At 35.0% G+C, this 11,018-nt stretch overlaps 1 long non-coding RNA gene and 1 pseudogene across 1 annotated transcript; one reads left to right on the forward strand and one right to left on the reverse strand.

Moving 5' to 3' along the window:
* Nucleotides 1-8,319: 8,319 nt before the first annotated feature.
* Nucleotides 8,320-9,067, forward strand: LOC109002509 (annotated as a pseudogene).
* Nucleotides 9,068-9,989: 922 nt separating this feature from the next.
* Nucleotides 9,990-10,752, reverse strand: LOC118348065. Its single transcript, XR_004801209.1, has 3 exons — nucleotides 10,736-10,752; nucleotides 10,417-10,541; nucleotides 9,990-10,094 (listed from the first exon to the last, which is right to left on the reverse strand). It is a non-coding gene; the product is annotated as an uncharacterized LOC118348065 (long non-coding RNA).
* Between the last annotated feature and the right edge of the window lie 266 nt (nucleotides 10,753-11,018).

Consider the following 11,018-nt stretch of genomic DNA (forward strand, 5'->3'; position numbering starts at 1 on the left):
TTTGTAGAATGCATAAGTGCCGTATAGTCATTTTAAAAAAAAGTGTAGTATTCTACTATTAAAAAATTAATTTTTTTTTCATGTAGATCATCTATTTATTCATTTTTTTTAAAGTGATTGCACAGCGCTTGCAATCTCACGAGTACTGCAACTATCATTTCTTATAAAATAATGCATCTCTAGAATCTATACCTTTTATTATATATATATAAAAAAATCTCTACCTTTTCAATATTCTCCATCATTAAACCTTCAACTTCTGAAACCTGAGCCTTCACCTAATTTGCAAGCTTGCATACCTCTTCAGGTTGATCAACACAGTACTGCATATGTTCCTTCAATTTTGGCCTGCATTAAATAGTATGTTATATCAGCTGCAAAAACAGGAAAATAGAACTTCCAGCATGTATTCCGATGATCATAATCGCAATAGAATTCCCAAATTCCTTGTTAAGGCTATTGGCAAGAGCTGTAGCACCCTTTCCACCTCCATTATATCTTGACAAAAAATCCTTCTTGATGCGTTCCAGAAAAGCCATGGGTACCCGTCGCCCAACTGATTCATCTGCAACTACACAATATGCTGCAACATCGAATATGTCATTCAATCTACCCAAAAGTATAGAAAGATGGTAATTATTAAAATCTGCTGATTCATCTGCAACTCCACAATATGCTGTACTACTGAAGATGTGATCAGGTCATGATCCGAACACACGTCCATTACAAAGGCACCAAGAATTTCAATTATGTACATATTCCTTCTTTTGGAATATGTACATATCATTGTCTTGAAAATAAATTACAATGCATCAACCTATATATAGGCACATATGACTCATGGTACTTGATGACCATAGAATTAGTCTTGAGAAACTAAAAGACAATTTTCAGAAACTAAAAGACACTCTTAAAAAATTGAAAAGACTTCTTCGTAGAATGCACAAAAGTCTTTGTGCATCTCACAATGACATTAATCTATTTTTAACACTTTCCCTTAATGCCTTGTGTGACACCCAACATTTCTCTCAAATAATGAAATTTATCTTTTGGAAGAGTCTTAGTGAAAATATTCGCAACTTGGTCGTTGGTTTTGCAATACTTGAGTTGAATCTCCTCATCTTCCACAGCCTCTCTAATAAAATGATGCTTGATTGCAATATATTTTGTTCGACTATGGTAGACGGGATTCTGTCATAGCAATAGTGGATTTGTTATCACACAAAAGTGGGGTAGCTTGTAACGCCCCGACCCCGAGGGTCCGAAGAGTTAACTCATATAACCTGATAATCAATTCAAACTATCCTAATGTATTTCCAAATCCAAGAATATATACTTCCAAAACTTCAAATCAAACGTAAATACTTCAAATAATAAACCATACATACTCACATATCAAATCTTCAATATCACAATCCAATAAAATATCAATTTTTCTTCATGTCTCAAATAACAAACTAGAATAAAATAAAAATTTACATAAGTCCCATAAACTGTCTAAATCCATTGAAATTAACAATAAACCAATAATATCCAACAGCTGTACTAATATTGCGAGATACCCAAACTATTTACAACTAATCTTGCCCACAGACTCTAATACTGATCCCCAGCTGAACCATCAATGTCATCTGAAAATATTATGAAGAGTAAAGGGTGAGTTATCAACAACTCAGCAAGTAGAGAGCATGTACTAGCATGTAAACATGAGCATTTATAACGTTGACATGCTAAACAAAACATTTTCCTTTAGAATGTAAAACAACCTATTTTACTTTCGAAGTGCATAAGCCAAAACTTGGTGCAAAACATCAGAGCGAAATTTTTAGAAAGACAAACTTATTCCCCAAAAAGAAAATCCGTTGGCATATCCAAACTGAAACACTATATTCATATCGCCTCATAGCATCACATTGGGACAAATATCATGTTTAACCCCCATGGTAGGGTTATAAACCACCATTATACCCGTGGCTGGGCCATATACCACGTTTCATCCTCGTGGTAGGGTTATAAACCACCATTATACCCGTGGTTGGGCCGTATACCATATTTCACCCCCCGTGGTAGGATTATAAACCACCATTATACCCGTGGCTGAGCCTTAACAGAAACAGAACGGAACATCATTGGAATCAGATCACATTCATATATAGAATCAGAACTTCATTCTAAAGTTTTCAGATGACACATCATATCAAAACAAAATACTGAATCACTTCAGATCATTTCACATGTTCAAAATAAACAGAATCCAAAACATCTTCATTTATTTATAGCAAAAACTTTTAGATTTTCATATTCGCTCTTTTTACATATTTCAGAAAAAGAATGCACAAAATTAGCTCATGTCTACACCAGTCATGACAGAAAATACTTTCTCTTATGTAGAATTTATGCATATGTAGAATAAACATCTTAGGTCGTTTTCAGATTTCTTTCAAAAAAAAAACATGCTTATTTCAAAGTCAACCTCATTTCATTTCATTTATGCAAAACTAGTATATGAACCCCGCTTACCTGACTTCCGTGTATTATCAATACCTTGAGTCGGAACTCTAGTAGTGACAACACCTAAAATAGTCACCAAAATTTGAACCACTTCGAAAGGGTGTAACCCACTGAAGTCTGCACCCAAAGTTCACAGAGATCTCTAGTGAAAGAGAAAAGTGCTTCAAGTCTAGTACTTCCGATGTGAGGCTCGGCAGTGATACTAGTAACTAGAGACCCACAAACCAACGTTGTGGAACTAGCCAGCGGCGACGAGGCTTTGAGGACCCATGGAGAGAAGGGAGTGTCATTTTTAGCTAAAATTTAGGAAAAAATTTAAGGAACCAGATAGGAATGCTCTAAGTGCATTTCAGTTTTTTTTTTATTGGCTTTTTTTTAATTCATTTTTTCAACATCTTTATTTTTATTTTTTATTTTTTACAAAGAATACATAAACTCAGTAAAATTTACTTACTTAATCACTAAGGAATAAATTAAAATAAAAAAACAAAAATTGGTCTACCATCGGTCATCTATTGGTTCAAACAACATAATCCATTTTTTATTGGATGTATGCCAACTCGGTCAAGAATAGTTTCCTAATTTTTGTGCTTAATTAGTTGACTGGGTAATCTACCAAAAAGATATCAGCTCTTCTACGTACAACCGCGGTGGGATCTGCGGTGTAATCAGCTAATGCCATGTCCGAGAATATATTAAAAAAAAATGAAGAAGAAGAAAACAGACGAAAGGAAATAGACGAAAGGAGTGAAACCAATGGATGCCCAAACTTTGTTAGGAGAAAAAGCAAAGCAGAGGGGTCGTCTTCTACAACTCATATCTGTGGTTGTCTTCATGGGTAGGAGAAAAGGCAGAGATTGCTTGTTCATCTTCAGTCTCATATATGTCAGATCAAAAAATAAAGAGTGATGCTTCCAGATCAAAATGAACTAACAAAATAATGAGATTTCGTCTTGTCTACCTCTCGGTTGTGCTTGAGTACCTCGTTGCTGAAGTTTGTTTCCTTGAATTTTGGTCTTTTCTTGTGTCTCCACCTGTCTAGATTTGCTTGGTCGTGGGTAGTAGAAATTTGGACAGCTGCATATTTGCTTTCCAGGATGCATCCCATTTAGATCTGTAAAATAAATGCCTGATTTTTTCTTTAGATTGGCAATGTCTTTGGTATTTCTATAGAGGAAGTAGTTGAAGGGTTCGATTAATCTTTTTTACAATTTTCTACAAATCCAAGGTTCACTGCAAATCCTAGGCTCACTGAACCATTTCCCAGGATCAATTGATTTTTGTAGGTTTTCAGAATATAGATTTGTAAGTTGATGGCTTTTTTTAATGGTTGTCTAACAAATAAAACATGCTCAAGCTCTTCATGGTTTTTATCTTCCCTAAATAATGACTTGCTATGTTGGGCTTTCCATGCTTTTCCACCTTTCCTTTTGTTGGGTGAAACTTGGGCGATGTTACTACGAAGAAGAATAGGATGAATGAGAAATGAGGTAATAGGTAAACGAAGACGAGATAAGGCGTTTTGAAAAATTGAATGAAACGGTGCCGTTTAATTTATGCCACGTGGGACGCGATTCCCGCGCGCTTCCCCTAGTCGATTACATCTAGCTAGCATTTTTAAAAAGATATTAAGCTTCCTTCAGCATCCATTAATATCTTCTAGATACGTACACATATTGAAATCTAGGGGTGAAAACTGATACGGTCGGTTCGGTTTTGGTCCAAAACCTAGATCGACTGACCAGACATATTTATGCCTGGAAACTGGCCGAAATTGACCAGTATAGAGGGATGAAACAGACTAGTTACCGGTCAGTTTGGGACATTTTTCTTGGGCCTTTGTTCTTGCTCAATTCAACATTTTTTGTTTTGGGCTTTCTTTTTCTCAATTCATTATCCAAGTTCTTTTTGAGCTTTTTTTGAGTTGATTTCATTTTAATAGTCAATTTCATTTTAATTTTAATGTCATTTATAATTTTCTACTATTACTAACTATCTTACTTACTACTTATTATATAATTAAAAAAAATAAAATTAACTTCACTAGATGTTTAGTATTACATAATACATATCACAAAAAAAAAAAAAAAAAAACTCTTAAGCATAGCAGAATGCAACTAAAAAATATAACATAGATAAATGACAACGAATTGGGAGTGATATTCATATTTGCTGCTTCAACCTTCAATCTTCAATAGTTGTCACGTTTAATTGTGCACCCAACTCTATTTACAAACATTAATAAATATTAATAATAAGAATAAAATATCAAATGTTAGTGAATTTGGATTATAAAAAATACTAAAATTAAATTACAATGAAAAGAAAGAAAGTATTACATGATTCTACTATGAAACTCTCCACATTATCCATAGCCTCCCAAATATTAATGGTTGTTGCTGGATGCCTTAACCAATTTTGAGTACAAATAAGTGCCTCAACGGTTCTCGGAGCCAATGAACTCCGAAAAGGATCAAGCACACGACCTCTCGTACTAAATGCTGACTCGGACGCAACTGTGCAAACAGACATGGCCAATAAGTCTCTTGCAATCCTCGCAAGTATAGGACAGTTGGCCTCATTAATTTTCCACCATGTCAATGAGTCAAATGATGTGGAGAGTGCCTCACAACCATCTGATAAATATCAATCCACTTCTGTTTTGTCAATAGTAGATCCTATGGAAGAAGATGCTTTATGCCACTCGTAGAACCATTTGGTCTCATGCTTGCCATCACCATCATTCATGGTTCTAGATGTCCGAGAGGTTCATGTTCTTGGGTACTCGTGGTGGAACCAAATTTCGCATTATACTCTGCATTCAAATCTCACAATACTTGTTTTACACTCGTCACCAACTCATCAGAACAAAACTCATCATGAACTTTCTTCAAGTGGAAAGTAAGAAGTCCTAACTTGTTTTGTAGATCAAGCACAATTGCAATTAACATGAACAAATTCATCCTGTCTAATGACCTCCATCATATTTTGTTTTCATATTTATGGTCATACTCCTCAAGGAACTATTAGAACTCTTGCTCAACATAATTAACTCATTTTGGAGATCACAAATCTCCTGAAAATTGGTGTTGGTTGTCACATATAAAAATCCAGAAAATCTATTAGTGGCATCATAAAATATTATCAAAAACTTAACAAACACCTGTACTGTCTCCCACTCCCTAGCTTTAGGAGGCCCCATGTGTCCAGGGCCATCATCAAAGTAAGAGAGGTAATTATAATCCTCACTCTCCATCCGCCTGAAAACCTTCCCAAACTTCTCAGCCACCTCCAACATCACATAAGTTGAGTTTCATCGTGTCTGTATATCAAGACACAACATTTTCTTACAATCAATTTTTTTTTTTTTTTGCACATTTCTTAAACTTGTCTAATCTTACGAGAGATGAACGTACATATATATCTAACTATTTCAAATATATGAGCAATATATGAGATGTGCACAACATTGCACTCCTTCAAATCCTCATTCACAATAAGATTCAATATATAAGCACAACATCTCATGTGCATATACTTATCCCTAACAGATTTCCAGCCAAAAACTGTTTCAAATATGAAATTGCAGTATCATTTGAACTTGTATTATCAACAGTCACAGTAAATATTCTATCAATGCTCCAATCAAGCAAGCATGACTCAACATATCTCTCAATAGTATCCCCTTGATGATTATGGCTTAAATAAAAGTTAATAATTTTTTTCTGCAATTTCCAATCCTTATCAATGAAGTGTGCAGTTAGACATATATAATTCAAATTCTGTACTGATGTCCATGTATCGATCATCAACGAAATGCTCATGCCACTATCTTTAAACACTTTTATAAGTTTCCCATTTTCTAATTCGTACAATTTTATACAATCTCTTGCAACTATGATCCGACATGACAGTTTAAACCGAGGTTCAAGAGGCCAACACACTTTCCTAATTCTCTGTCCTTCAACAACTCTAAATGGCATCTCATCGATAATTATTATCTCTGCAATCGCCAACCTCACGACCTTTTCACTATATTTGTGGGTTGCAAGACTCCTTAATATACCATCACTCTCTAACCCCCTCGTCTAGTGTTACCTCACCTATCAATATTTTTTGGTAGCTATCCAAAGGCCCACGTTTATGAGGATTTTTAGGATGTGAAAGCAAATGATTTTGCATTGTTGAAGTTTTGTTCCTCTTTGAGTGGCAAGCGTACGTCTTGCTACAATAATTACATTTAGCATTCATATCATCTACAGGACAACCCTTCACCTTCGCAAAATGGTCTCAAACAATCCATAGATCATTCCCTTTCCGTTTCTTCGGTAATGGACAAGTACTACTAGTAGGGGCACTTGGGGGTTTTGATATTTTGGTCTCCCTTAAATCATCTTTCAAGTTAATGGTTGGTTCATTTGAATCAACATCAATCAGAGTTGACGAAGAATCCATCTAATTTATAAAACAAAACATAAATGTTACATGTACAATATTATAAATACACAGCAGCCAGTTTGCAACATGGCAAAACATCACAAGTCTAAGACTCTAATCTAGGTTTAGTTCACTAATCTTTTCTCAATTTATATCAAACTATTTCACACAAATTATCACACACAATATGAATGTAATCATGTATGTAGGAGCAGCATGCTTCATGTAATTTATGCAAAAATCAAGAATGCTTCATCTTTCCTTAGTCTCATTTACTATTTATTTTGAATTTCATGAAAAATGTAGTGCTCATTATAAAAAAAATTGCATAAGAACAGAGACTCCCAAGTGCTCATAAAAAATGCATAAGAACAGAGACTCAAATTCAAACAAACTTCCTGGAATGTTTAGATGGAAGGATGACAACTTTGATGAATGAAGATTTGACTAGGCCCTATACTGAAAAGGAGGTTATTGAGGCATTGAAAGAGATAAGCCCCTCAAAGGCCCCATGTCTGGATAGAATGGCACCAATTTTCTTTCAAAAATATTGGCATGTAGTTTGAAAAGTTGTGACAACAACAGTCTTAAAAGCTTTACAAACAAGTGATTTTATACCATTGCATTTTTTATGACGGCAGTGCTCATAAGAATATAGACTCGAATTTTCTAATTTTCATAATGAGATACTTTCCTTATTTTATCTCATTGTAATTTAAAATTTTCATATGAATAGAGTGAGATTTATGCATTGTATTCAATAACACTCGAGAATAATAAAAATGTAGCCCTCAAAGTGTTTGCTCTCCCTCCCCTATTTTTCATCTCATTTTCTATTATATATTATGGATAATTTTATATCCAATCCTTCCGTACTTTTTAATAGTAAACTCTATTTTTTTTAAAGAAGTCTTGCATAGAATTTATACAGCTTAAAATTATAAATATTATTTTTTATATATTATATATTTATATCAATACCACCATAATCTTGAGGAACTTTCATTTTTAATATGTTGCTGAGCGATCGATCGATCTCTTCGTAATTCGCTATCCAGTACGAGGATTGACGATCGAAGTACAATTCCTTTTTTTTTTTTAATATTTTTTGTGGGATAAGTTGTACGTTGATCGTGAGTGTGGTTTTAACTTACCCATATTTTGACTTTTGCAATGAACGCAGCCCATTTTTGACAATTTCATTCAACTTGAAAAGTTACGTAGAGTGAAGAGCTGCCGAACGCATTAATAGTGCGCCCATTAATACATATTCCGGCCCTAGGGCTAGCTGGTCAGATTTACTATTATAAATAAGTGCTGCATGGTCCAAGCTTAAACACACAATCTTCATCGATCATTTCCTTTCCAAAAATGTCTTTCTCACAGTTCATCTCCTCTGTCTACCTGCTAACATTTGCTCTCCTTCTCCAAACCATTTTTGGAGCCAGCCCTCACTTCCATTTCTGTTCAAGCTCTGAAAACTTCACGACCAATGACCCTTACGAATCAAACCTAAAAAAGCTCTTCGGTAATCTTAACTACCAATTACCCCACCCCAGGGCTTTTGTTTTGGTACAGCGGGTCAGCATCCATACCAAACTTATGGGCTTTCTCTTTGTCGCGGTGATGTTGGAGCATCAGACTGTGGGACTTGTGTTAATGAGGCGAGCAACGAAATTCACAACCGCTGCCCATATAACAAAGGTGCAATTATCTGGTACGATAATTGTCTTTTGAAGTACCTAAACAAGGACTTCTTTGGCCAAATCGATAATCAAAACAAGTTCTACATGTGGAACTTGAGAAATGTTAGCAATCCCACCACGTTTAACCAAATGACGAGGGGGCTGTTGAGCCTACTAGCAAAAGAAGCATCCGGGACTCCAAAACTGTATGCAGTTGGCGAGCAAGAGGTTGGAGAATCGATGAAGCTCTATGGCTTGGCCCAATGCACCAGGGATCTCTTAGTAGTGACTGTTTCAAGTGTCTTGATGGTATTATTGATGAACTTCCTCGTTGTTGTGATGGGAAAGAAGTAGGAAGAGTTGTTGGTGGGAGTTGCAACTTCGGATACATGACTATAACAAATACTTATTCCCTGGCGGCACTGTGGAGTTGAAAAAGGAATGACCTTAGTGACAAAAACTCTTTTCTCTCCAATTTATTCTGCGGGAGACTCATAGCATATTATTGGTGAGATAAGTCTCTTTCTCCACCAAAATGATAGCTCAAGGCACTACAAGAAATCTAGCCTTTTTCAGTGGTCAAAATCGTCACAAATATCTTTAGAAATCGCTGCATTTGATCAATTTCGGCGATTTATAAATCGCTGCAGGTTCGCCGCTATCCTAAAGCCATTTTTGATCAATTTCGGCGATACGCAAAAATCGTCACAAAGACTACTATTTCCGGCGATTTTCATCTGCCGGAAATGTTAAAAAAATCGACAGAAATAGCCCTCCAGTTTACCTTTGAAATCGCTGAGAACTACTATTTCCGGCGATATTTATCGTCACAAAAACTTAATAAATCGCCGCAATAAATTATTATTTTTCTCAGCGATTTAAAATTATTGCCGTTATGAAGTATTTTGCAGCGTGTAATTTTCGCCGCAAAAATTATTTGTGGCGATTTTATGTCGCTGAAAATATATTTCTGCTATGACAAAAACTATTTCCGGCGAGTAAAAATCGCCGGAAAAGATGTTTCAGAAAATAATAAAAAAAAAATACACAAAACGGTATAGAGAAAATATTATACACATCCAAGTTTTGCAGGCTTCACAATTTTACCTTACACTATGGATTGCCCTAATATTCTTTTTACACAAAAAAGATCCAAAGATCTATAGTAACTATACTAAGACTATACTAAGCATATTAAGGTAATAATCATGAGAATGAGAGACCAGTTCAAGGGACAAGCAGCAGAATAAATCAAATAAGCTCATGGATATGTCATCCTAATATTTTAAATGACAATTCTCTCTCAAAAAATGTCATCCTAATATTGTAGACCTGTGTCTACAATCAAAAACTAGACTGACCTTGATTATTGAGTGAGGAACATTCCTGCAGAGTACTGCTCCCCACCCAGCATACAATGAACGTAAACCACCCTTTCCAATAATTCCAAGCAATGCATTCCTGCAAAAACAGAACAATGAGTAACATGGAAATAGCAAACTACCAAAGCCAACTCTCCTTTTTTTTTTTGTTGGGGGGGTGGAATAAGAAAACGTAAGCGAGACAAAGCATCATATAAAACAAAACATATTGGATTTTAATCTTACAATCTGAATAAATAAATAGCAAAATCCAGAAATATACAATATTTTACCAATGGTTGAAACAAACCAATCCCTCGGTTGAATGAATTCGAGATTAAAGACAACATCAAAATCAATGCATAGTAAGCATAAAAGGATGTACTATTAATAAAGATAACACCAGGATCTTATAGTTATACCAGCAGTTCTGATAGTGTGAACCAACTTGCATCTGCTGTTTTATACGCTCGCTAGGAGTAAAAATGAATGAAGTAGCAATGCTTGCACAACCACCTGCCATACAATGGGCAATAGAGTAATACTCCTGCAGGAAAGAAGTGGGTGAGACTCGAAAGCAAATTAGTGTTACACTTACAATCAGAACCAACAGCCAACACAAAATAATTGAAGACTTTCCACAGGCTTCTAATTGTGTTCAACTCAGCTTTCTCTCCAACTCTACCCCATATAACTTTAAAAAAACAACACTAAATGAGGGGATAGGAAAGGCACAACTACCTTTGGGAAAAGAGGAATTCTCTAAATGCACTATTACACAAAGCTAAAGAGGTAGTTTTTATCTCAGAAACACCAATATCTGACATATGATAGTCTGTATATATACTATCATCAGACCACATTAACAAAACTATGTTTCTTCTCAACAATTGACCCTTTTTTAATCTTTTTCATTTCAGCTGAAGTGTATCAATTCAAATTTTGTAAGAGATAATAATTAGCAAGATTTTTTTGAAAATTATGTGGATTAAAATGCAAACAATATTGTGTGAATTCCATGCAT

Source organism: Juglans regia, chromosome 3, assembly GCF_001411555.2.
Source record: "Juglans regia cultivar Chandler chromosome 3, Walnut 2.0, whole genome shotgun sequence".
NCBI lineage: Eukaryota > Viridiplantae > Streptophyta > Magnoliopsida > Fagales > Juglandaceae > Juglans > Juglans regia.